This window comes from Primulina huaijiensis, chromosome 2 (genome assembly GCF_012295235.1).
Source record: "Primulina huaijiensis isolate GDHJ02 chromosome 2, ASM1229523v2, whole genome shotgun sequence".
In the NCBI taxonomy this organism is placed as follows: domain Eukaryota; kingdom Viridiplantae; phylum Streptophyta; class Magnoliopsida; order Lamiales; family Gesneriaceae; genus Primulina; species Primulina huaijiensis.
In genome coordinates this window covers 24,216-46,357 of record NC_133307.1, presented here as the reverse complement: position 1 = coordinate 46,357, position 22,142 = coordinate 24,216, and the positions used below count along the sequence as shown (strand labels likewise).

The 22,142-nt window shown below is 35.2% G+C and overlaps 1 pseudogene; it reads left to right on the top strand.

Annotated features, from left to right (window-relative positions):
• The first annotated feature begins 796 nt into the window (after positions 1-796).
• On the top strand, positions 797-21,613 carry LOC140962396 (importin subunit alpha-2-like; annotated as a pseudogene).
• The last annotated feature ends 529 nt before the right edge of the window (positions 21,614-22,142 follow it).

The following is a 22,142-nucleotide window of genomic DNA, read 5'->3' as shown; positions in this document are numbered from 1 at the left end:
CAAAAATTTCCAACTTCCCATGATTTTTCAATACCAGATTGAAAGGGCTTCAAAGTTTTTCACAGAGGGAGGGAAAAACACTCTTGGTGGTCATTATTTACTTAAATTACGTGGTGCAATTTTTAATGATTTTATTGACATAAAACAACTATATTGGTGGAAATTAACCAACAAAAATGCTTGGTAACCACTTTTAAAAGAGGAAATGTTAGTAGAGGCCTCTTCTTGGAGTTTATTATCTGATGTGTATTATTTGCAAGTTACTGCATATATTCGAGATTTACACAATATACACCTGAAATATAACGGCGATTGATTATCTAGTCTTGGAAAAAAATATGTTGGTAGACGAAATAAAAATGAAGAGTAAAAAAACAGATCCGTTTAACGTTTAATGATTTTATTGACATAAAACAACAATATCATTGATGAAAATTATCCAACAAAAAATCTTCAATAATAACCACTTTTAAAAAGTTAAAATGTTGGTAGACGTCTCTTCTTTGCTTTTGTTTGAGCTTATATTCTGTCTTCCGCAATTTATGTGGTTTGGATGTTGCTACATATGTATATTTGAGATTTAATCAGGACACGCTTTAAGGAAGGAAGGAGGATGATGTGGGTTCTTTTGTTCTAGAAAAAATATGTTTGTAGACTTTATTGAATGAATAACTACGTACAGTGGCGTTTCGTAATTTTGTAACCTTAAAGGGTTTTATTTGGGAATTACATTGTCACTCGATTATTAGCGCAGCAATAGGTCCCCCGTTAATCAAATGCTTTTCCATTTCTCGCTCGTCTACGCGTGTGCCTTTTTATACACGGTGTTGTCCTGTTTTTGGTTATCGAAACGATGTCTTTGAGGCCCGGTGCGAAAGCGGAGGTGCGGCGGAACAGGTACAAGGTGGCCGTGGACGCGGAGGAGGGTCGGAGACGGAGGGAGGACAACATGGTGGAGATCCGAAAGTGCAAGCGCCAGGAGAGCTTGCTTAAGAAGCGCCGTGAACTTGTTCAACAACAGCAGCAATTCTCGGTGCCTCGTCAAGCTTCCCCTCTGGAGAAAAAGGTCTATTTTCTAATTATTATTATTTTGTACCCTTGATTGTTGTGCATGTGAAGCTGTGGAGTAAAATATGCATTTTTATATTCATCTGCCGGGATAAAGATTGATTTTTGTGTCAATTAAATTGTTAGATACGATGGACACGAGACTGAAAATTAGAATGCCAAAATAGTTTTTAGTTTAGATGCAATTTGAACTCTAGCTTTTGGTATTTATTTTAATCCGGCCTTATTTTTCGGTTAGGGCTCATGCAACTAGTGGGTTGTGATATTATATTTTAATTTCTGATAATCTGGTCCATTGTTGAAATCACGCACGGGTTGCTTACCTGTATCGGTTTAATACTTTGTTTGCAAGTGTGTGCTCAAGAGCGGTATATGTATCCTAAAAAGTTGCTTGCATCTCTTTGCTTGTAATTGAAGCTTCCGCTATTCTTGTGCAGTGATTTACAGAGAATAGTTAGTAATATGGTATGCTCTTACTTTGTCGGTAATGGATTTGATTATTAAGGATCTTTAAGAATTATGCTTTAGTGTAGGCTAATAATGATGTAAAAAGTTATTACTTGTGATTTTCCTGTTTGTAATGATTGGGCTTTGTTATGTTTGTCTGTTGTGCTGTGTGAACCTAGAAGCGAGAGTCTTTGGGTAGTAGTTGCCTGTCCTTCCCATGCTTCATGATAATGGTGGTGCCCCAAAAAATAGGGGCAGGCCACCCGTTCTGGGTTGCCAGTGCAGCTATGTGGGGCTGAATCCCGATCCTGATGCCACAAATCTCATATTTTTGTTTATTTTGTTCTATGGTGATTGATTATGAAAGTCGATGACAGGCAGAGAGAAAGATTTTTACTTGAATAACCAAAATCCAACCAACCAGCCCCTATTATATAATATAGGGACTACACTATGCTATATCTCGATAATCTAGTAGATAATCTAGGACTAAGATTAGATCACAAAGGAAATTTAAATATAAACTTATCCTAACAATATCTTCAACACTAGCTTGTCTACAAACTTCTCGAATATTGTTTTGAATAGTCCCTTCGTTAGGATATCCACTGTTTTCTTTGTTGTTGGCAGATTAACCATGCAAATTGTTCCTTCATCTTAATCTTCTCCTTTATAAAGTGCCGGTCCACTTCCACATGTTTGGTTCTATCATGATGAACTTGATTGCGAGAAATATTGATTGCAGCTATGTTGCCACAAAACATCCTTATAGGCAACCCAATAGGCACCTCAAGCTCTTCAAGTACCTTTTTCAGCCACAATACTTCATAGACCGTGCGCAACTGACCTTAGCATGGCTTCAAAACTATTTCTGGCAACCACCGTCCGGTTTTTACTTCTCCAAGTCACTAGGTTTCCCCAGACAAAAGAACAATACCCAGAGGTGGATCGTCTATCATCAATAGATCAGCCCAATCAACATCTGAAAAGATTACAATGCCTCTTTCTTCAATTTTTCGAAAAAATAATCTTTTCCAGGAGTCCCTTTTTAGGTACCTTAAAATCCGATAGACAACATCCATGTACCCATTTAGGGGAGCATGCATGAACTGGCGCACACAACTGACCGAGAAAGCTATATCAGGTCGTCATGTGTGAGAGATATATCAACTTTCCCACCAAATGTTGGTATCTTTCTTTGTCTATTGGACTTCCACCTATAGTTTCTCCTAGTTTTACATTCGGATCCATTGGTGTATCAATTGGTTTACACCCAAGCATCATAGTTTCTTTCAGCAGGTCTTATCATATATTTTCTCTGAGATACTGAAATTCTAGTTCTATTTCTCGCCGCTTCCATCCCAAGGAAGTACCTTAGATTTCCTAAGTCTGATTGCTCACCGAAGTGTCATCTTTGAGGTAATAAAGTCCAGAAATTGACTTAGCACTGTCAATTTCCTTCCCGATCCCAGTCCTGAAAAATACGTATAGACAATGTAAAGTTAACGAGGAATCCAAATCTTTAGTGATCTTACGAATATAGTAAATTGCGTGCTAGTTCAAGCAAATGAAGTACGTCCTTGAGAGCAAGTAATGGATTTATTCGAATGGTGTCTATGCCTACGACAATAGTAAACGACCCCATCTGCAATTTTTATTTTATGAATTTCGGGACAGGGATTATATGATATAAACAATTTTTCATTACTCATCGTATGATGAAGCCCCAAAATAAATAATCGAAGCCTCACCTTTGGTAGTAAGATCACTTAGTGCTGCAAATGTGATACCTTTGTCTGTACCATCAAGAAATCCGGACTTCCCTTTCCCTCGGATCACCATTTGTACGGAGTGAGACCATTGAAGGAAGTTTCTGCCATTAAGTTTGTGACTCATAATCTGCAGGGTTGCGGAGTCACTGGCCGGGGAAGCCGGAATTGTAGAGAAGGTAGAATCTGTTTATTTGGATTCTCCGGAATACGCTTCGCTAGAATACGCCATCTTTACCATTGTAATCTGGAAGTATCAGGTTATTGAACAATCTTGGTCTCTGATGCCATGAAAGTCGATGATAGTCAGAGAGAAAAAAAGAGTTTTATTGAAACTTGAATAATCAAAATACAGCCAACCAACTCCTAATATATAAAGGGCCTACAATCTGCAATATCTCGAGAGTCTAGGAGATAATCTAGGTCTAAGAGTAGCTTACAAAGGAAGTTTAAACATAAAATTAAAATATAAACTTATCCTAACAATATCCTCTACAGATTATAGATATAGATTTATCTTCTATAGAACAATATGACAGACAATAGAAGGATAAATAATTATCTTATTTCTTATTCTCTAAAGACATGGATTAATACACTTTATATAGATCAACAAAGAGGAATCAAATCCCACTAAATCTGGGAAATATCCTATCATACCAATAATATAGGATCCTATCCTATCATACCAATGATATAGGATCTTAGTTCAAAATAGAGCCTATCAAATATCTATCAAATCCTTACTATTTCGACACTTCCCTCAAGTTGGTGCGAAGATATTCATCATCCCCAACTTGCTCACTTGTTCTTCAAAGGTTTGTTTGGATAGGCCCTTAGTTAGGATATCTGCAACTTGTAATAGGCTTGGAACAAATGGAATACAGATAACTCCTTCTTCAAGTTTCTCTTTTATAAAATGCTTGTCAATTTCGATATGCTTTGTTCTCTCATGAAAAACTGGATTGTGAACAATCCGAATGGCTGCTTTGTTGTCACAGTACAACTTGATGGGAAGCTTTGAAATCATTTTTAGATCCTCCATTACTCGTTTAAGCCACAATACTTCACAAACTCAATGTGCCATAGATCTGAATTCTGCTTATGCACTGCTTCTTGCAACTACTCCTTGTTTTTTGCTTCTCCATGTTACCAAGTTGCCCCCACACAAATGTGTAATAACCAGAGGTTGATCTTCGATCAGTGACTGATCCTACCCAATCAGCATCTGTATATACTTCAACTTCTCGATTCTCAGTTTTCTCAAAGAGTAATCCCTTCCCTGGAGTTCCGTTTAGATATCGTAGAATTCGATATACAGCTTCGAGGTGTTCTTCACACGCCGAGTGCATAAATTGGCTCACCATACTTACTGCGATGGCAATGTCCGGGTATGTGTGGGATAGATAAATCAATCTCCTGACTAGTCTTTGATATGTTCCTGTATCCACTGCAGCGCCATTGTTGATATCTCCTAGCTTCTTATTGGCTTCTATGGGTGTGTTTTGCATCCACTCATCCCTGTCTCTTTCAGGAGGTCAAGAATTTTCTTTGAGACACCGTGATTCCCCTTTGGGACCTTGCTGCCTCCATTCCAAGGAAATACCTCAACTGCCCCAGATCCTTTATTTCAAACTCTCTTGCCATGCTTTTCCTTAACCTGTTTGTCTCTTCTATATCATCACCTGTCAATATTATATCGTCAACATAGACAATTAACACTGAAATCTTTCCACTGTTGGGCCTTTTTGTGAAGAAGGTATGATCCGATTGTCCTTGACAGTAGTCTTGGCTTCTCACAAACTTTGTGAACCTTTCGAAGCATGCTTTGGGAGACTGTTTCATTCCATATAGTGATTTCTTTAGCTTGCACACTTTTGGTCTAAACTGATTAGTAAATCCAGGTGGTGGTTTCATGTACACTTTCTCTTTTAGATCACCATTTAGAAAGGCATTCTTCACGTCTAGCTGATTTAGTGGCCAATCAAGATTACCAGCAGCAGAGAGAATGACTCGAACTGTAATGAGTTTCGCCACTGGAGAGAGTTTCTGTGTAATCAACCCTATATGTTTGGGTGATGTCTTTGGCAACCAACCGTGGTTTATACCGTTCCAGAGATCCATCAGAGTTATATTTTGGGGAAAATGCCCACTTACAATCTATAACAGATTTCCCACTTGGTAGGTAAGGGGTAAGCCTTCTCGCAGGTAGAGTTTTTTTTTCCAGAGCTCTCATCTCCTCATAAATCGTCTCTCTCCATTCAGGGATTTCTAGAGCTTCCTGTATATTCTTAGGAATATTGATGACATCTAACTGAGAGACAAATAAACACGGTGACAGTTTTTTATAAGATACAAAGTTTGAAATTGGGTGTTTTGTGCATGATCAGGTACCTTTTCTCTGGGCAATGGGAAGATCAATGTTGTTTTCAGGAGTAGTCAAGGCATCATTCTGAGTTTCAAGATCCAGTCCATGAGTTGACTCATGACATTGTTGAATGATAGGGTCTACCCCTTTCTTTGAGTGCTTCTTCCTTGTATAAACCAATCCTTTAAACTGTTTCTCACCTGTCTCCGTTGTTATGTCGGATTGATTAAAGTTTGAAATTTCATAGTTTCCTAGTTCTATATGAAAGTCAGGCTCGGTTGAGTGATCATCATCTTCACTATCTTTCGACTCCCCCTGAAGATGTTGATCATAGAAGGACTTGCCTTCAACGAATGTTACATCCATGGAGATAAAAAAAATTTTGGTAACAGGGTCAAAGCACTTGTATCCCCGTTGGTTTGCAGGATACCCAACAAAGATACATTTTCGTGCCTTTGGATCCAGTTTTGAGATACCAAGATCAAAATTATGAACAAATGCTAGACTGCCAAATACTTTTAGAGGGATTTTAGTGAGAAGACGTGTATTGTGAAAACTTTTGTGGAAAATATTTACAGGGGATTGAAAATTCAAAATCGTAGATGGTATAGTCTATTTATCAAATATGTGGCTATTAAAACTGCTTCTCCCCACAATTACTTAGGCATTTTGGTTTCAAAACTAATTGCCCGAGCAACTTCAAGGAGATGTCTGTTTTTTTGTTTAGCCACACCAATTTGTTGAGGTGTATGGGAAAATTAGCTTTGGTGAATGATTTCTTGGAAAAACTTGCCAAGTATATTGTTAAAGTATTCCCGCCCATTATCACTTCGAAAAATTTTGATCCTAGTGTGGAATTGAGTCTGAATCATTTGGAAAAAATTTTGAAATGTGATCCCTGCATCAGACTTATCTTTCAAAAGGAAAACCCAAGTCAGACGTGAATGATCATCAATGAAGGACACAAACCATCGTTTATCACTAAGCGTTTTTACTTTGCATGGGCCCCGAACGTCACTACTAAACAGACTAATAAGCATGCAAAATTTAAACTTAATAACAACAATTAAACATCGGAAATCAAATAACTTAATCATTTCATAACCTGATGCGACTTTGATTGTTGCACTCCCAAAAGCAGGTTGTCCACAAGTAGTATAATTCGGTGAGTCCGAATATCGTATCCATATGGAAGGTAAGGTAATTACTAGTCCATTACACTATATTTTGTTTTGTTTGTTTGTTTGTTTTTTTACTTATAATTGTTTGAATCTTTAATTGGTAATTTTTAATTGTTCAAATTTTAATCTAAGTAGTTGAGATTAGAGGATCCACTCTTGTTATTTTAATAAGGTTAACATTAATGAACATTATTGAAATCCACTTAATAAAATGGTTCCAATATATTAAATAATCATATTTATATTATGTTATATATTATTATCTTATAAGTATATAATATATACCAAAACTTATAAATGTTGTCAAGTATTTATTGTGCTATATATATATTTGTAAACACTAAATCAAGGTTCCCACTTTAAATGGTTGGTAAAACCAAACAAACATTTAAATGGTACCAAGAAATCAATATTATGATGTATTCATATACAATAAATCAAGGCATCCACTTTAAATGGTTGATGATACCAAACTAACATTTAAATGGTTCCAAGAATTTAGTGTAACTTATAGCAACAATAAATCAAAACTCCCACTTATAAGTAGGGTATAATAATGCTTAAAGAAATAAATATAACATTAAAAATAAATAATGATTAAATAATATAAAACATAGATTATTATCTTTTAATAACCTTATTATCATACCAAAAGTTTCACATCTTCATCTCAACTTTGGGAAGTTAGCTACTCATTATTCAAAGTGTAAAACTTTGAATATGAAATTAACATGATAAATATATTTAAATGAAGAAATAAAGGAAAAACAAAGAGAGAAATATTATGAACTCAAGGGTTTGTTCATAAAATGAGGGATATCTCAATGCATTACAATACACCTCTATTTATAGCCAAATTTGGGGAGACAATCACAAATAAAATATTATTTTTTACACATAAGTCTTCATTGGTGTTTCAAGAAATTATGTCATCATACACATCACTTTTGAAAATCTTCCCATCCAATTTTGCTTTTCCACATAAAACAAAACATGCTTAAAATTCCATAGATCTTCAACATCTTTTTTTTTTCTCTTTTTCTTCCAAGAAATATCAATTTTTTTTTAAGACTCGAAAGCTGTTTTTTCAATCTTCTCCACTCACTAACAAAATATATGTGAGTGTAAAATTTTAGGCAATCTTATCAGGTATGTCTTGGGCCATATACTTTAATAACTGATCTTATCACAATGGTTAATCACTCAAAAAGATTTCATAGATCATATTTTTATAGTTATCGGAATATTAAAATTTACTTTTTTTTTTCAAATAAAAATTTAAACATCCTTAGATAGATTAATACATTTCTAATTTAAACCTGTCAAACATGTAATATATGATATTTTTGTAAAAATTACTATGATATAAACAATAAACATGCTTTTATTATAAAATAATATTTTTTAAATATTTTTTTTAATTTTTGAATTTTTTTTTAAACAAAGAGTTTGTTCTCTCCTTAATCAGAATATGACATTGTCCTTAATGTCAAAATAACTATTAATAATCACGACTTTTGAATCAATTATCCAACTTTCTTTTCTTACTGCTTGATTGCGACCAATTGATCTTTGTTATCATCGGATCATGCTTATGAACAAAAGCTTTCAAATCATCAATTAATTGGTTGGCAGTCGAAGCAGGGATGAGCATCCGTCGTGAATTTTCTGAAATGAAATTCTGTTCCACAGCTTTATCAAGAAATGTCAACAAACCGTCATAATAATTATTGATATTCAACAAGCCCACATGTTTATTATGGATATTAAGTTGTGCCCAAGGAACAATGTGAAAAATTTCTTCTAATGTACCAAAACCATCTGGTAGTGCGATAAAAGCATCAGAATTTTCAATCATTTTGGTGATTCTTTCATACATAGAAGAAACTTTTAATTTCTCCCAAATCGTAACACCTGTAATATTTTATTCAGTTAAAGCTGTAGGAATAATACCCAAAACATGACTACCTCCAAGATGAGCAGATGTTGAAATAGATCCCATTAACCCAATATTACCTCCCCTATATACCAAGAGAATTTTTCTCTCAGCCAATATATTTCCAAGATTATTCGCTGCTTCTACAAACACTTCATTTTTTCCAGGACTCGACCCATAAAATACACAAATATTTTTCAATGTTTGTGCAGAGGATCCAGCCATGGTTTTACTTTCTTTTTGGTCTACGAAAATAGAGAGAAAGATGAGAGATTTTATAAGGATAATATGTTATCATGACAAAACTATGGGTTACAACTGTAAGCAGAATAAACAGTAAAAATAATAATGACACATATGCATATAGATAGTAGCGTGATTGTGGTTCACAATTTTCCTCTGGTTTTACGTCCAGAAACGGCTTCAACGCCTTCTATGAGTCGATGATGTACTTCCCATCCAATTTTCTTAGTCGGATTCCCAAGACTATTACGATGACGCTCATCTTGGAATTGTTTCTATAAACTGAGAAGTTCAATAGGCATGTGTCCTCTAGAATGCGTCTCAAGAGTCGATAAGATGTTATCTAAAGACTCTGTACTCAGCCCATTCTTAATGAAGCCAATTTTATCTTCTCTGTCATTGGAAACACAACCTAAAGATCTGCATCGTTTGTCAAAGTCCATCTTGAATACTTATGACAAACACCTAACCTTTTGGCCCTTCGTTTTCGCATAAGTGCTTTTTCCTAATCCAGACATATACCGAATGAGCAATGACTGTGGAGCTTCTCCTTCTAATCGGACCTTAGCTTCTATTACAAGACGAATATCTTCTGGAATTCTTTTTTGCATTAGCAATCTCAATCTTTCACACTTACCTGATTGTCGGGTATGCAACGTCGAAAAATTTGATCTGGACAATACTTAAACAGATACGGATCATCCCAATAAAAGTTTTTTTACCTCATTCAAAAATTTTCTTTTATCTTGGGAACTCTATTGCGGTGGCATTTTTCCTGTCCCAAGAAAATTTACTATGTAAGCAAACGAAGTGTAGTAGTAACTGAAAATAGATGTTTATCAGGAAAATTATCATCAATTGGTGCCCTTTCACAAGATGATCCTGTTACTAGTCTCGATACATGATCAGCTACGACATTCTCGGTTCCTTTTTTTATCTTTGATTACAATGTCAAATTCAGTCGTGGCTTTTCATCGTGTTTGGTCAATAATATCTAATAGCAGAATGATAATTAAACAGAATAGTCGTTGATCCAATCAAATAAGAACGAAATTTATCTAATGCAAATATTACATCAAATAGTTCTTTTTCAGTTGTGGAGTAATTCATTTGAGCATTATTTAAAGTTTTACTTGCATAATATCTCACATAAGACTTACCGTGTATTCTTTGACCCAATACTGCACCGACTGCATAATCACTCGAGTCGCACATGATTTCAAATGTTAAAACCAATCAGAAGGTTGCATGATAGGAGCTGATGTTAAATGTCGAATGATTTTATCGAAAGCATTTTGACATTCTTGAGTCCACTCAAATGCAGTGTCTTTTGTTAAGAGGTTACAAATGGGTTTAGAGATTAAACTAAAGTCTTTTTAAACCTCCTATAAAATCCAGCATGTCCCAAAAATGAGCGAATTTCTTTAATGATTTTTGGAGGGGGTAAATTGGCAATGACATCAACTTTTGCTTAATCAACTTCAATTCCATGAGATGACACGACATGTCCCAAAACAATCCCAGAAGTAATCATGTAATGACATTTTTCTCAATTTAAAATAAGACCTTTTTCCTCACATCTTGTTAAAACTTTATCCACATTTTCAAGACAATTATCAAATGTATTCCCAAAAACAGTTAAATCATCCATGAAAATCGCCAAACAATTTTCAACCATGTCGCTAAAAATGCTTAGCATACATCTTTGAAATGTTGCTGGGGCATTGCATAAACCAAATTGTATCCTTCTGAATGCAAATGTTCCAAAAAGACATGTGAATGTAGTTTTATCTTGATCTTCGAGTGCAATGGGTATTTGATAATAGCCTGAATATCCATCAAGAAAACAGTAGTAAGGATGACCTGCTATTCTTGCTAAAATTTGATCCAAAAATGGTAATGGAAAATGATCTTTTCTAGTGGCGTAATTTAATTTTCTATAATCAATATACATCCGCCATCTAGATGGGACTCGACTTGTTAACAATTCACCTTTTTCATTTTTTATCACTGTGATGCCAGATTTTTTTGGAACTACTTGTGTTGGGCTTACCCACTTACTATCAGAAATAGGTTAGATAATTCTAACATCGAGTAGTTTGAGAACTTCAATTTTCACAACATCTTTCATTTGTGGATTTAATCTCCTTTGTGGTTGTTGAGATGTTTTAGCATTTTTTCCTAAGTGAATTTTGTGAGTGCAAATTAGTGGATTAAAGTCCTTGAGATCTTTAAGTGTCCAACCAATTGCATTTGTATGTCTTTTAAGCATATCAACTAATTTACCTTCTTGATCACTTGCTAGTTTAGAAGAAATTATCACCGGATATGTTTTATTTTCTCCAAGGAATGCATACTTTAATTCTTCTGGCAAGGGTGGTTTCAACTCCGATATGTGGTTCATCTTTGTTATCATATTTTGGCTCAAATTCTTTCTCTGATCCTAGTAACAAGTGATACTTGATAGAATATTTTCTTTAACAGTATCAATTGAAGAAATATCTAGTTGGTCACGAGTACTCCCTTCTTGAATGTTTTGTTCCACAAGAGTTTCAATAAGATTTTCATCATCACTTTTATCTTCTTTGTGATGTGGTTGGTTACAAAGATTAAAAACATTAAGCTCCAAGATCATGTTACCAAATGACAACTTCATTATTCCATTCCTGCAATTTATTAGAGCATTAGAAGTTGCTAAAAATGGATGACCCAAAATTACAAGAATTGCATTACAAGCTTCAATAGGTTGTGTCTCTAAAACTATGAAATTTATAGGATATACAAAGTTTTCAACTTGGACCAACACGTCTTCTACCATACCTCTTGGCACTTTAACAGATCTATCGGCCAGTAAAAGTGTTACCGAAGTAGGTTTTAACTCGCTTAGATTGAGTTCTTGATAAACTGAACATGGAAGTAAATTCACACTAGCTCCAAGATCAAGCAAGACTTTTTTAATCTTTCGTTCTCCAATAATACATGAAATAGTAGGACAAACAGGGTCTTTATATTTCAAAGTATTATTATTTTGAATGATTGCACTTACTTGTTCGGCTAAAAATGCTTTCTTTTTTACATTCAATTTTTTTTCACAGTGCAAAAGTCTTTCAAAAATTTGGCATATTATGGTACCTGCTTTATTGCATCTAATAAAGGAATATTAACATTTACTTGTTTAAAAATATCATATATATCAGAATTCAAATTTGATTTTTTTATATTTTTCAATGCATGAGGGAATGGTGGTGACACTGTCTGTTGAACCTCCTCTTCGCAAGTTATGGGTTCCACTTCCTTACCCTTTGGAGTTGATTTATAATCATCTTCACAAAGGTTCAAAAATGGATTTTTCCACAACCTTACCACTGCGAAGGGTAATAACAGATTTTACCTGATCTATCGGTTGAGTTTCAGAAGTTCCAGTTTGTGAATGATGATCCTTGGGATTAGGCTGTGGTTGTCAAGGAAATTTATCTTTTTCATGAACATTAAGTGCAGATGCAAATTTAGCAAGAGTTTCTTTCAAATCTGTCATAGTTTGAGCAGTTTGAGTATTGGTAGACTCTTGCTTTGCAATGAAAGAATTCAATGTATCTTCCAAATTCCTTTTAGGTGGAGGAACATAAGGTGCATAATTTTGAAAATTTTGTTGATTTTGGAAATATGATTGTGAAAATTGTGCAGCATTATCATTCCTCCAACTAAAATTTGGATGATTTCGCCAACCTGGATTGTAACTTTGAGAAAATGGTTCAAAATTTGGCCTTTTGAAATTGTTTAAAACATTGGCTTGTTCATGGTGACATTCTTTAAAAGAGGGCAAAGTGGGACAATTTTTTGTAGAATGATAACTTGTATCACAGATGTGACATGTAATTTCTTTAACAGATTTTAATTGACCATTTTTTAATTCAAGTGCCTCAACTTTTCTTGCGAAAGAGGTAAATCTGGCTTGGAGATCATGTTCATCCTTGAGGGTGTACGTACCTCCACCAGATGTCGGAGATTGAATCTTGTTTGATGGCTCGATTGTACCTATAGTGTCCCAATTTTGAGCATTTTCTGCTAATGAATCGAGATACTCAATTGTCTCATTTGGATCTTTATCTTCAAATGTTCCATTACCCATAAATTCAACCATTTGCCTGTCTTTAGGTGTTAAACTTTCATAAAATTGAGAAACAACTCTCCAAATTTGAAAACCATGATGTTGACAAAGATTAAGCAATTCTTTATATCTATCCCAACATTGATAAAAAGTTTCTCCTTGTTTTTGAGTGAAAGTGATGATTTGCCTTTTAAAAGAATTTGTTCTATGAGATGGAAAAAACTTTTTCAAAAATTGTTGTTGCAATTCATCCCATGTTCGAATGGATCCCGATCTAAGATTTTGTAGCCAAGTTTTAGCTTTGTCTTTTAAAGAAAAAGGAAAAAGCTTAAGTCGAATGGTGTTCATGCTACAATTTAAATCATTATATGTGTTGCACACTTCTTCAAACTCTCGTAAATGCATGTATGGATTTTCAGAATGTAAGCCATGAAAGTTGGGTAAAAGTTGGATAATACCAGGCTTAAAATTGAAATGAGATGCATCGGAGCGAAAAACTAGACATGAAGGTGCACTAGTACGTATAGGATTCATGTGATCTCTAAGTGTTCTTCGTCTATCATGATCATGTTAAGCTTGAATTTCATCCTCATTTTCTTGGATGGTTTCTTCCGCCATGTTTTGTGAAAATAAAGGGTTATTTTAAAATGGTCGACCACTAGGTGTACGTGACCTAATGTTAATGCAAATGCAAATGCAAAAGAAGAAAAACACACAAGCAATAAAAATTAAAAGAAAGAAAAATAAACTATAAACAACAATTAAACATCGGAAATCAAATAACTTAATCATTTCATAACCTGATGCGACTTTGATTGTTGCACTCCCAAGAGCAGGTTGTCCACAAGTAGTATAATTCGGTGAGTCCGAATATTGTATCCACAGGGAAGCTAATGTAATTACAAGTCCACTACAATGTCCTTTTGTTTTTTTACTTTTAATTGTTTGAATCTTTAATTGTTTGAATTTTAATCTAAGTAGTTGAGATTAGAGGATCCACTCTTTGTATTTTAATAAGGTTAACATTAATGAACGTTATTGAAATCCACTTAATAAAATGGTTCCAATATATTAAATAATCATATTTATATTATGTTATATGTTATTATCTTATAAGTATATAATATATACCAAAACTTATAAATGTTGTCAAGTATTTATTGTACTATATATATATTTGTAAACACTAAATCAAGGTTCCCACTTTAAATGGTTGGTAAAACCAAACAAACATTTAAAAGGTACCAAGAAATCAATATTATGATATATTCATATACAATTAATCAAGGCATCCACTTTAAATGGTTGATAATACCAAACTAACATTTAAATGGTTCCAAGAATTTAGTGTAACATATAGCAATAATAAATCAAAACTCCCACTTATAAGTAAGGTATAATAATGTTTAAAAAATAAATATAACATAAAAAATAAATAATGATTAAATAATATAAAACATAGATTATTACCTTTTAATAACATTATTATCATACCAAGAGTTTCATCTTTTCATATCAACTTTGTGAAGTCAGCTACTCATTATTCAAAGCGTAAAACTTTGAATATGAAATTAGTATGCTAAATATATTTAAATGAAGAAATAAAGGAAAAGCAAAGAGAGAAATATTATGAACTCAAGGGTTTGTTCATAAAATGAGGGTAATCTCAATACATTACAATGCACCCCTATTTATAGTCAAATTTGGGGAGACAACCACAAATAAAATATTTTTTCACATAAGTCTTCATTGGTGTTCTAAGAAATTATGTCATCATACACATCATTTTTGAAAATCTTCCCATCCGATTTTGCTTTTCCACATAAAACAAAACATGTAGATAGAGTTGTTTGAATTGTGGTATTTGTTTTTTTACCATTTGACCAAGTAATTTGAGAGATATGGTCAAAATGTTAGAGCATGGTAAAACTGCCACTCTTTTGGTAACTTTATTTGTTGCTTAATTTGATCCCAATTGTGAGAAGATTTTTATCTCATGCTTGCCACCAATATTGTAGATATTAAAATCAACTTTCTACACGTCCAAGAATCATCTTAATCCCATTGGCAAAGCCAAGATTATTCTTGTTTTATCGAACATGTAAAAACAGTAAAAACTTATAATTACACAACAACTTATATTTTATACAATTTATTATAAACATATAATATTTAAACATTTAATAAAACAAAAACTATAATTTTATATTTTAAAACATTTAATTAATATACAATTTTTTATGTTTATCACAACCCAAACAAAAACAGAACAATAATCGCAGTCTCAAACGTTAATACAACTATATCAAAAACATAATGTGCGCGAGAAAACAATAAACCAAATAAAACCTCCTCTGTATCNAGCCGCGGGTCCCGTCAGACATTGTAGCTCTCGATATCCTATCGTCCACAATACAGAATAGGGCTGATCGGCCCCGATCCCAACAAAAGAGGTATATCTCAAAAGATATCAGGCTCAACATGATATGTCATGCGTAATATGTNACCACCGAAAACCCAACTGCTCTAGCCATTGCCCTGGCCGTCCGAACCGCCCAACTTAAGACTTGCCTCGTGGAATGGGGGTGCCCAAGATGAAACAAGGACGTGAGCGACAATCGCCCAATACGAGAACGTACGAGTATACAAATTGATATGATGCATGCAAAATGCAATATGTTCGGATATCAAGGATCAAGTCAAAAATCTAATGCTCAGTCTATAAGCGCCTGAGTGTGTAATCTTTGATCTGTCTTAGGCATGTTTTGGCTCCCACACTCATCATCAAGACGTGGACCTACAATGTCCAGGTCATCAGAGTCCGCGGGTCCCGTCGGACACTGTAGCTCTCAATGCCCCACCGTCCACAATACAGAATAAGGCTGAGCGTCCCCTATAATCGAGGTATATCTCAAAAGATATCAGGATATATCATGCATAATATGCCAAAGCAGTAAAACATGTATCATGCAACAGATAACTATGCATACTACGCATGGATAACTCAGTCAGTACACCACGTAACTTACTAAAACAATCTGACAGAAAGCTTACTCGTCTGAACCTAGACAATACAAACATAATGAAATCACTATAAAACCAGATCATGAATTACCAAACATGCTTCAAAGTTCTTCCTAATGATCTTTAAATCACTATTTAAGGCTTTAGGATTATACCTGCGTCCATCGTCAGCCCGCTGATGACGTCTCGATCTGCCTCCCGGTTCATCGACCCCTCCTCGAGTCGACACTACCTTTGAAACTTCCCTACACCAAATTGCCCTAGAAAATGACTAGAAAACCTAACGTATATGACCAGAACTCTCTCTAAAGGAAGCGATGTAGGAAACAAAAGAAATCAGCTTCCATTATAGGCTGCATTTGGACTAGTTCATAAAATCCGAATCAATCTTATCTGCACGTGTCAAAATCTCATTCGTCTAGTTGAATTTCTCGGGAAAATGTAATCTGAATTAGATTGGGTTATCTATTTTAAATTAAGTGGATCTTAACAGTTTGATCCCGAATTATCAATTCCTTAATAATGTTTAATTAACAATCCTTTAATCATCTCTTAATTAGTAATTGGTTCAAAATAAGAATTTTGGTCATTACAATTCACTATTCGAAGTAGAAATATTTTTTTTGATAAACAACTTTGGAAACATTTTCTTTAAATAAATAAAGTTTGGATGACTTAACCGACTGTGCCATAAGAAAATATCGACACTTGAGTGGGAACAGAAGTGAGACGATCACGTTTGCAAGGAAAAAGTTGGCGGTAAGAAAGTAGAAACCACCATCCTGTTTAGCATTGACAGTCATCTTCCCCGAGGCTAGGTCCTGAAATTCACGATGAGAGGACAAAAATATGACTCGACACGTAAGATTAATGGTGAGTTTGCTGATTGACAAGAGATTGTATGATAGAGAGGGGACATGTGACACATTTGTAAGAATCAAAGACGAGGAACTAACAACAGTTCTTTTCCCTGCAACAGAGCCATTAACAAGTTTAACCTTTTGGTTTCCTGCACACGGAATATATGGGGAGAACACTTGCGATGAACCTGTCATATGATCTGTTGCTCCAAAATTAAGAATCCAGACACTGTTAGTGGTCGAATTAGCAATATTTGCACAAGGATAAATACCTGTCTGGGCCAAGGAACATGAGAGTTTGGATTTATCACGTCTAGAATTAAACAATTGGAATAGGTGCTCCAACTGATCCTTGGTGAAGGGAAGAGAATCTGAGGAGGTAGAGGGCAGTCCAAAATCTTCACCACCTGCTTGAAGAGCTCGAATATCAGTATTTGATCTGTTGGTGCCAAATTTTTTCTTAAGATGGGCTGATTTCCCATGTATTTTCTAGCATGTTTCTATAGTGTGCCATGGCTTCTTGCACTTATCGCAAAATGGTCTCCCATCAGACCCTGTCTCTCGACTTAGAAGGGCCGAACTTTCAGACTCCATGGTGTTTTCAGAATGTTTCAGCAGCACTTGGCGTCGAGTTTCTTCACGTCGGACCTCGGAAAACACCTCCCGAATGTTGGGCTGAGGTTTTCGCCCAAGTACACGTCCTCTAACCTCATCTAGATCCTTGTTTAATCCCGCAAGGATGACAAACATCCTATGTCTGTCTAGTTTGCCTTGTAGCGGGTACAGACCTTGCTACTCTCCCACTCATCTGCATTGAGGAGGTCCAATTCCTACCATAGAACTATCAACTTGTTATAGTAAGTTGTGACGTCTTTGTTACCTTGTTGCGTCTGCCATACCGGAGTATTTAACTCGTACAGTTGAGAGTAGTTTTCAAAATCGGAGTATGTTTCTCGGACTGCCTCCCAAACCTCCTGAGCCGTGGGTAAAAACATGAATGGTTTACCAATTGCTGGCTCCATCGAGTTTATCAACCATGCCGTGACCCATGAATTCTTGGAACGCCACTGCTTGTATCTCAGGTCAGTCGAAGCCGGAGCTTTCACTTCGCCGTTCACGAATCCTAGCTTTCCTTTTCCATCAATCACAAGTTGGACTGATTGTGCCCACTCCACATAAATTTTCCCATTTAATTTGTGGATCCTTATTTGAAGAGATGAATCTGGGGGTGTGACATGTGATTGAGTTCCACCGTCACTGCTTGAACCGGCGTCTTCACTACTAGAACTAGCGCCGACCATAGTTGCTTTGAAATTCATGGCCGATTATAACCTAGAAGCTCTGATACCACATAGAACAATATGACATACAATATAAGGATAAATAATTCTCTTATTTCTTATTCTCTAAAGACATTGATTAGTACACTTTATATAGATTAATAATGAGATATCAAATCCCACTAAATCTGGAAATATCCTATCATACCAATGATATAGGATCCTAGTTCAAAATAGAGCATATCAAATCTCTATCAAATCCTAACTATTTCGACATCTTCAAACTATGATTTTGGTTTTTATGGTCAATAATACCTTTTCATTCACATGCAGTTGGAGAGTCTTCCTTCTATGGTTGCTGGGGTTTGGTCAAACGATAACAATCTGCAGCTGGAAGCAACTATACAATTCCGTAAATTACTTTCCATTGGTAAGACTTGTAGTCTCATTAATCGTGTTCATGACTTTATGGACCACTGATCGTCTTGGAACCAAATTACCAGAGAGGAGTCCTCCTATTGAAGAAGTGATTCAAGCTGGTGTTGTTCCTCGTTTTGTTGAGTTCCTTACGAGGGAGGATTTCCCCCAGCTCCAGGTTTAAATTTGCGACCTGATATATGATTCACCCTTCTTTTCTATAAATTTTGATTTTTCTACAGTTTGAGGCTGCTTGGGCTCTCACTAACATTGCCTCTGGAACATCTGAGAACACCAAGGTGGTTATTAATCATGGGGCAGTCCCAATTTTTGTTAAGCTTCTTGGTTCCCCTAGCGATGATGTTCGTGAGCAGGTATTATTTGCAATTTAATTTAAAAAATTAGGATCATTCTTGTTTCCTTGTGAATTATCTATTTTCTTAAACATATTGTTTTTGCCTTTAAACATAGGCTGTCTGGGCATTGGGTAATATTGCTGGCGATTCTCCTAAATGTCGTGACCTTGTTCTTGGTCATGGTGCCCTGGTTTCTTTGCTTTCTCAGTTGAATGAGAGTGCCAAGCTTTCAATGCTTAGAAATGCCACATGGGCATTGTCAAACTTCTGCAGAGGCAAGCCACAACCACCATTTGAGCAGGTTTCTTTTTGCTTGGTTTGTCTGGATGAGGTTTACTTCTTCTTTTGTTATCATATACTATACGGTGCACTATTATGAAATTTTTTTATCAGGTAAGACCAGCGCTTCCAGCATTCCAGCGCCTTGTTTATTCAAATGATGAAGAGGTTCTGACCGATGCATGTTGGGCCCTCTCCTACCTCTCTGATGGTACAAACGACAAAATTCAAGCTGTGATCGAGGCAGGTGTCTGTCAACGGCTTGTTGAGCTCCTCCTGTGAGTGGAATTATGAATAACATTTGTGAGTTGCTTTACTAATTGAAGCAATAGAAATTTTAATAATAAACATGTTGTTTTTCAGTCATCCTTCTCCATCAGTGCTTATTCCTGCACTTCGTACTGTTGGGAATATTGTGACTGGGGACGATGTTCAAACACAGGTGTTAAATTTTTATCCTGCATTTGGTTGTTTGTGATAACTTAGCTGCTAGCATTTCTATCATAATTTGAGAAAATCAGGCCTTAGATGGGCATTATATACCTTTAACTGTTATTTTTATCACCAGTATATTGCTGATCATGGTGTGCTTCCCTGTCTGTTGAGCCTGTTGACTCACCACCATAAAAAGAGCATAAAAAAGGAAGCATGCTGGACAATTTCTAACATTACTGCTGGAAACAGAGAACAAATTCAGGCAAGTGATGTTTTAATTGAAAGTTGCCAGCATAAAGTGTAAGTCTTAATATGCGATTGACTTTGATGCTTTGGAATTAATCATTGTATTTTCGATTTAAACCCATGTTGTTTCTAAAGAAGTGTATCAGTGGTTGTATTTTTCTCTCTTCCAGATAATCATATATATGAAAATTGTCTTTTTCATGAATTGATTCACCAATAATACAAAAGATTTGTTTGTTTTTATCAAGCTTTTCATAATGATCTTTATTGTCGATTGAATGTTCATATGTTGTTTGCTTTGTAAGTCATTTGGTTTGACTAACCGTTTCTTTTCTTGATGTGGACGAGTGTAAATTGCCATTCCCGTGTTATCTTTCAATCGGTCATTCGTACTGAACATGCTTTGGAATTGCAGGCTGTAATTGATGCTGGATTAGTACCCCCCCCCTGGTCAATCTTCTTCAGAATGCTGAATTTGAGATAAAGAAAGAGGCTGCATGGGCTATTTCAAATGCTACCTCTGGGGGAACCAATGATCAAATCAAGTATTCTATATCTCTATTCTATAGTGCTGTCTAGTGTTTGTCAACTGGTGAAAACTTTACGTAAGATTGTCACGCTGAGATATATACTAGTATAATTTTACAGGTACTTGGTGAATCAGTGTTGTATTAAGCCTCTGTGTGATCTTCTTGTTTCTCCTGATCCAAGAATTGTCACTGTATGTTTAGAAGGATTAGAAAACATATTGAAAGTTGGGGAAGTTGAAAAAGGTGACACTGGAGATGTCAACTATTTTGCCCTGCTCATAGATGACTCTGAGGGCTTGGAGAAGATTGAAAATTTGCAATCTCATGATAACAATGAAATATATGATAAGGCTGTGAGAATGCTTGAGACATATTGGCTTGAGGAGGACCATGAAACGTTGCCTGCTGGTGACGAGTCACATGCTAATTTTAACTTAGGAGGGGGGAATGGTATTCAACTTCCACCTGGAGGACTATTCGATTTTAGCTGAAGGTATGCCCCAGTCTTCGGAATCTTTACTTCCAAATTATCGATCACTTGTGGTTGCGGATTCTCAAGAATCCTTCCTATCTTTCAAAGGATAAATGCTTGTTTTAACTTTCTGCAAACTGATATTGCACACAAATATGTCTCAGTTTTGGTGGATTAAGTTGGTCAGGTCGAGGCAAGCCACATCATCCCAGTGAGTTTGATGAGTCGGTGAGGCGGTGCAATAGGAGGGCCGGTCGGATGTTGAGCAGCTTAATACTCGTCAAACCAAATAGAAATGCATGCATGTTTGGCTCAGTGTTAAAAAAAAAAAAAAAAACAAATATCCGTTGAGAGAGCCGATTAGAATGAGAATGCAAAGTATCTTATATATATTAAAAAATCTTAGAGGAGCCGTTTGTTATGGTTAAGCCATGTTGCATCTCGAGCAATACCGAAGCTCGGGATGGTTATTGCTCGGGATGATGCAGGTATGTTAGGATCAGTTAACTCGGGTAAAATGTTTAGAAGAGAGTTGAATAAATACTTTAGATTTTTGAGTTCTTTGTTGAATGTGAGTCAATTTTTTGAGAAACTGATATCTAAATTTTATATTTCAATATTGATCATTTAACTGAAATAGTGTGGAAAGAAACTGAAGGATGGATTTGAATATTTTGGTTAGGGTACTGTGAAAATTGAATGAAAAAGAAAAATGAAAACACGAATTTTTATGGATGTTCAGAGATTTTTCAAATGCTACTACGTTAAACATTCCTATCTCGAGGATGAATATTCAATAAAATACTTTGATTAATCACAACAAAATGTAATGATATATTTAGTTTGAGCTTAAACACTGTCAAATTGAAACTCTTAACTTCTCTTACAAAACTTATTAGTTGATAACTTAATAGCTCAAAGTGAAGTGTGTGCTTGAGATTGCGATTAGCAAAGTGAATGTAAGCTTGAAAATGAATCGCAACTGATTTGAAAAACATATTGTTCTTTGAGTAGTTGTGAAATTGATGTTTGCGTGAAAATCGCCTCTTGTTCTATTCTTTTGTACAATTGAACTCTTCAGTTATATATAGTTTTCGATTCCAACGATCACATTTATGTATTA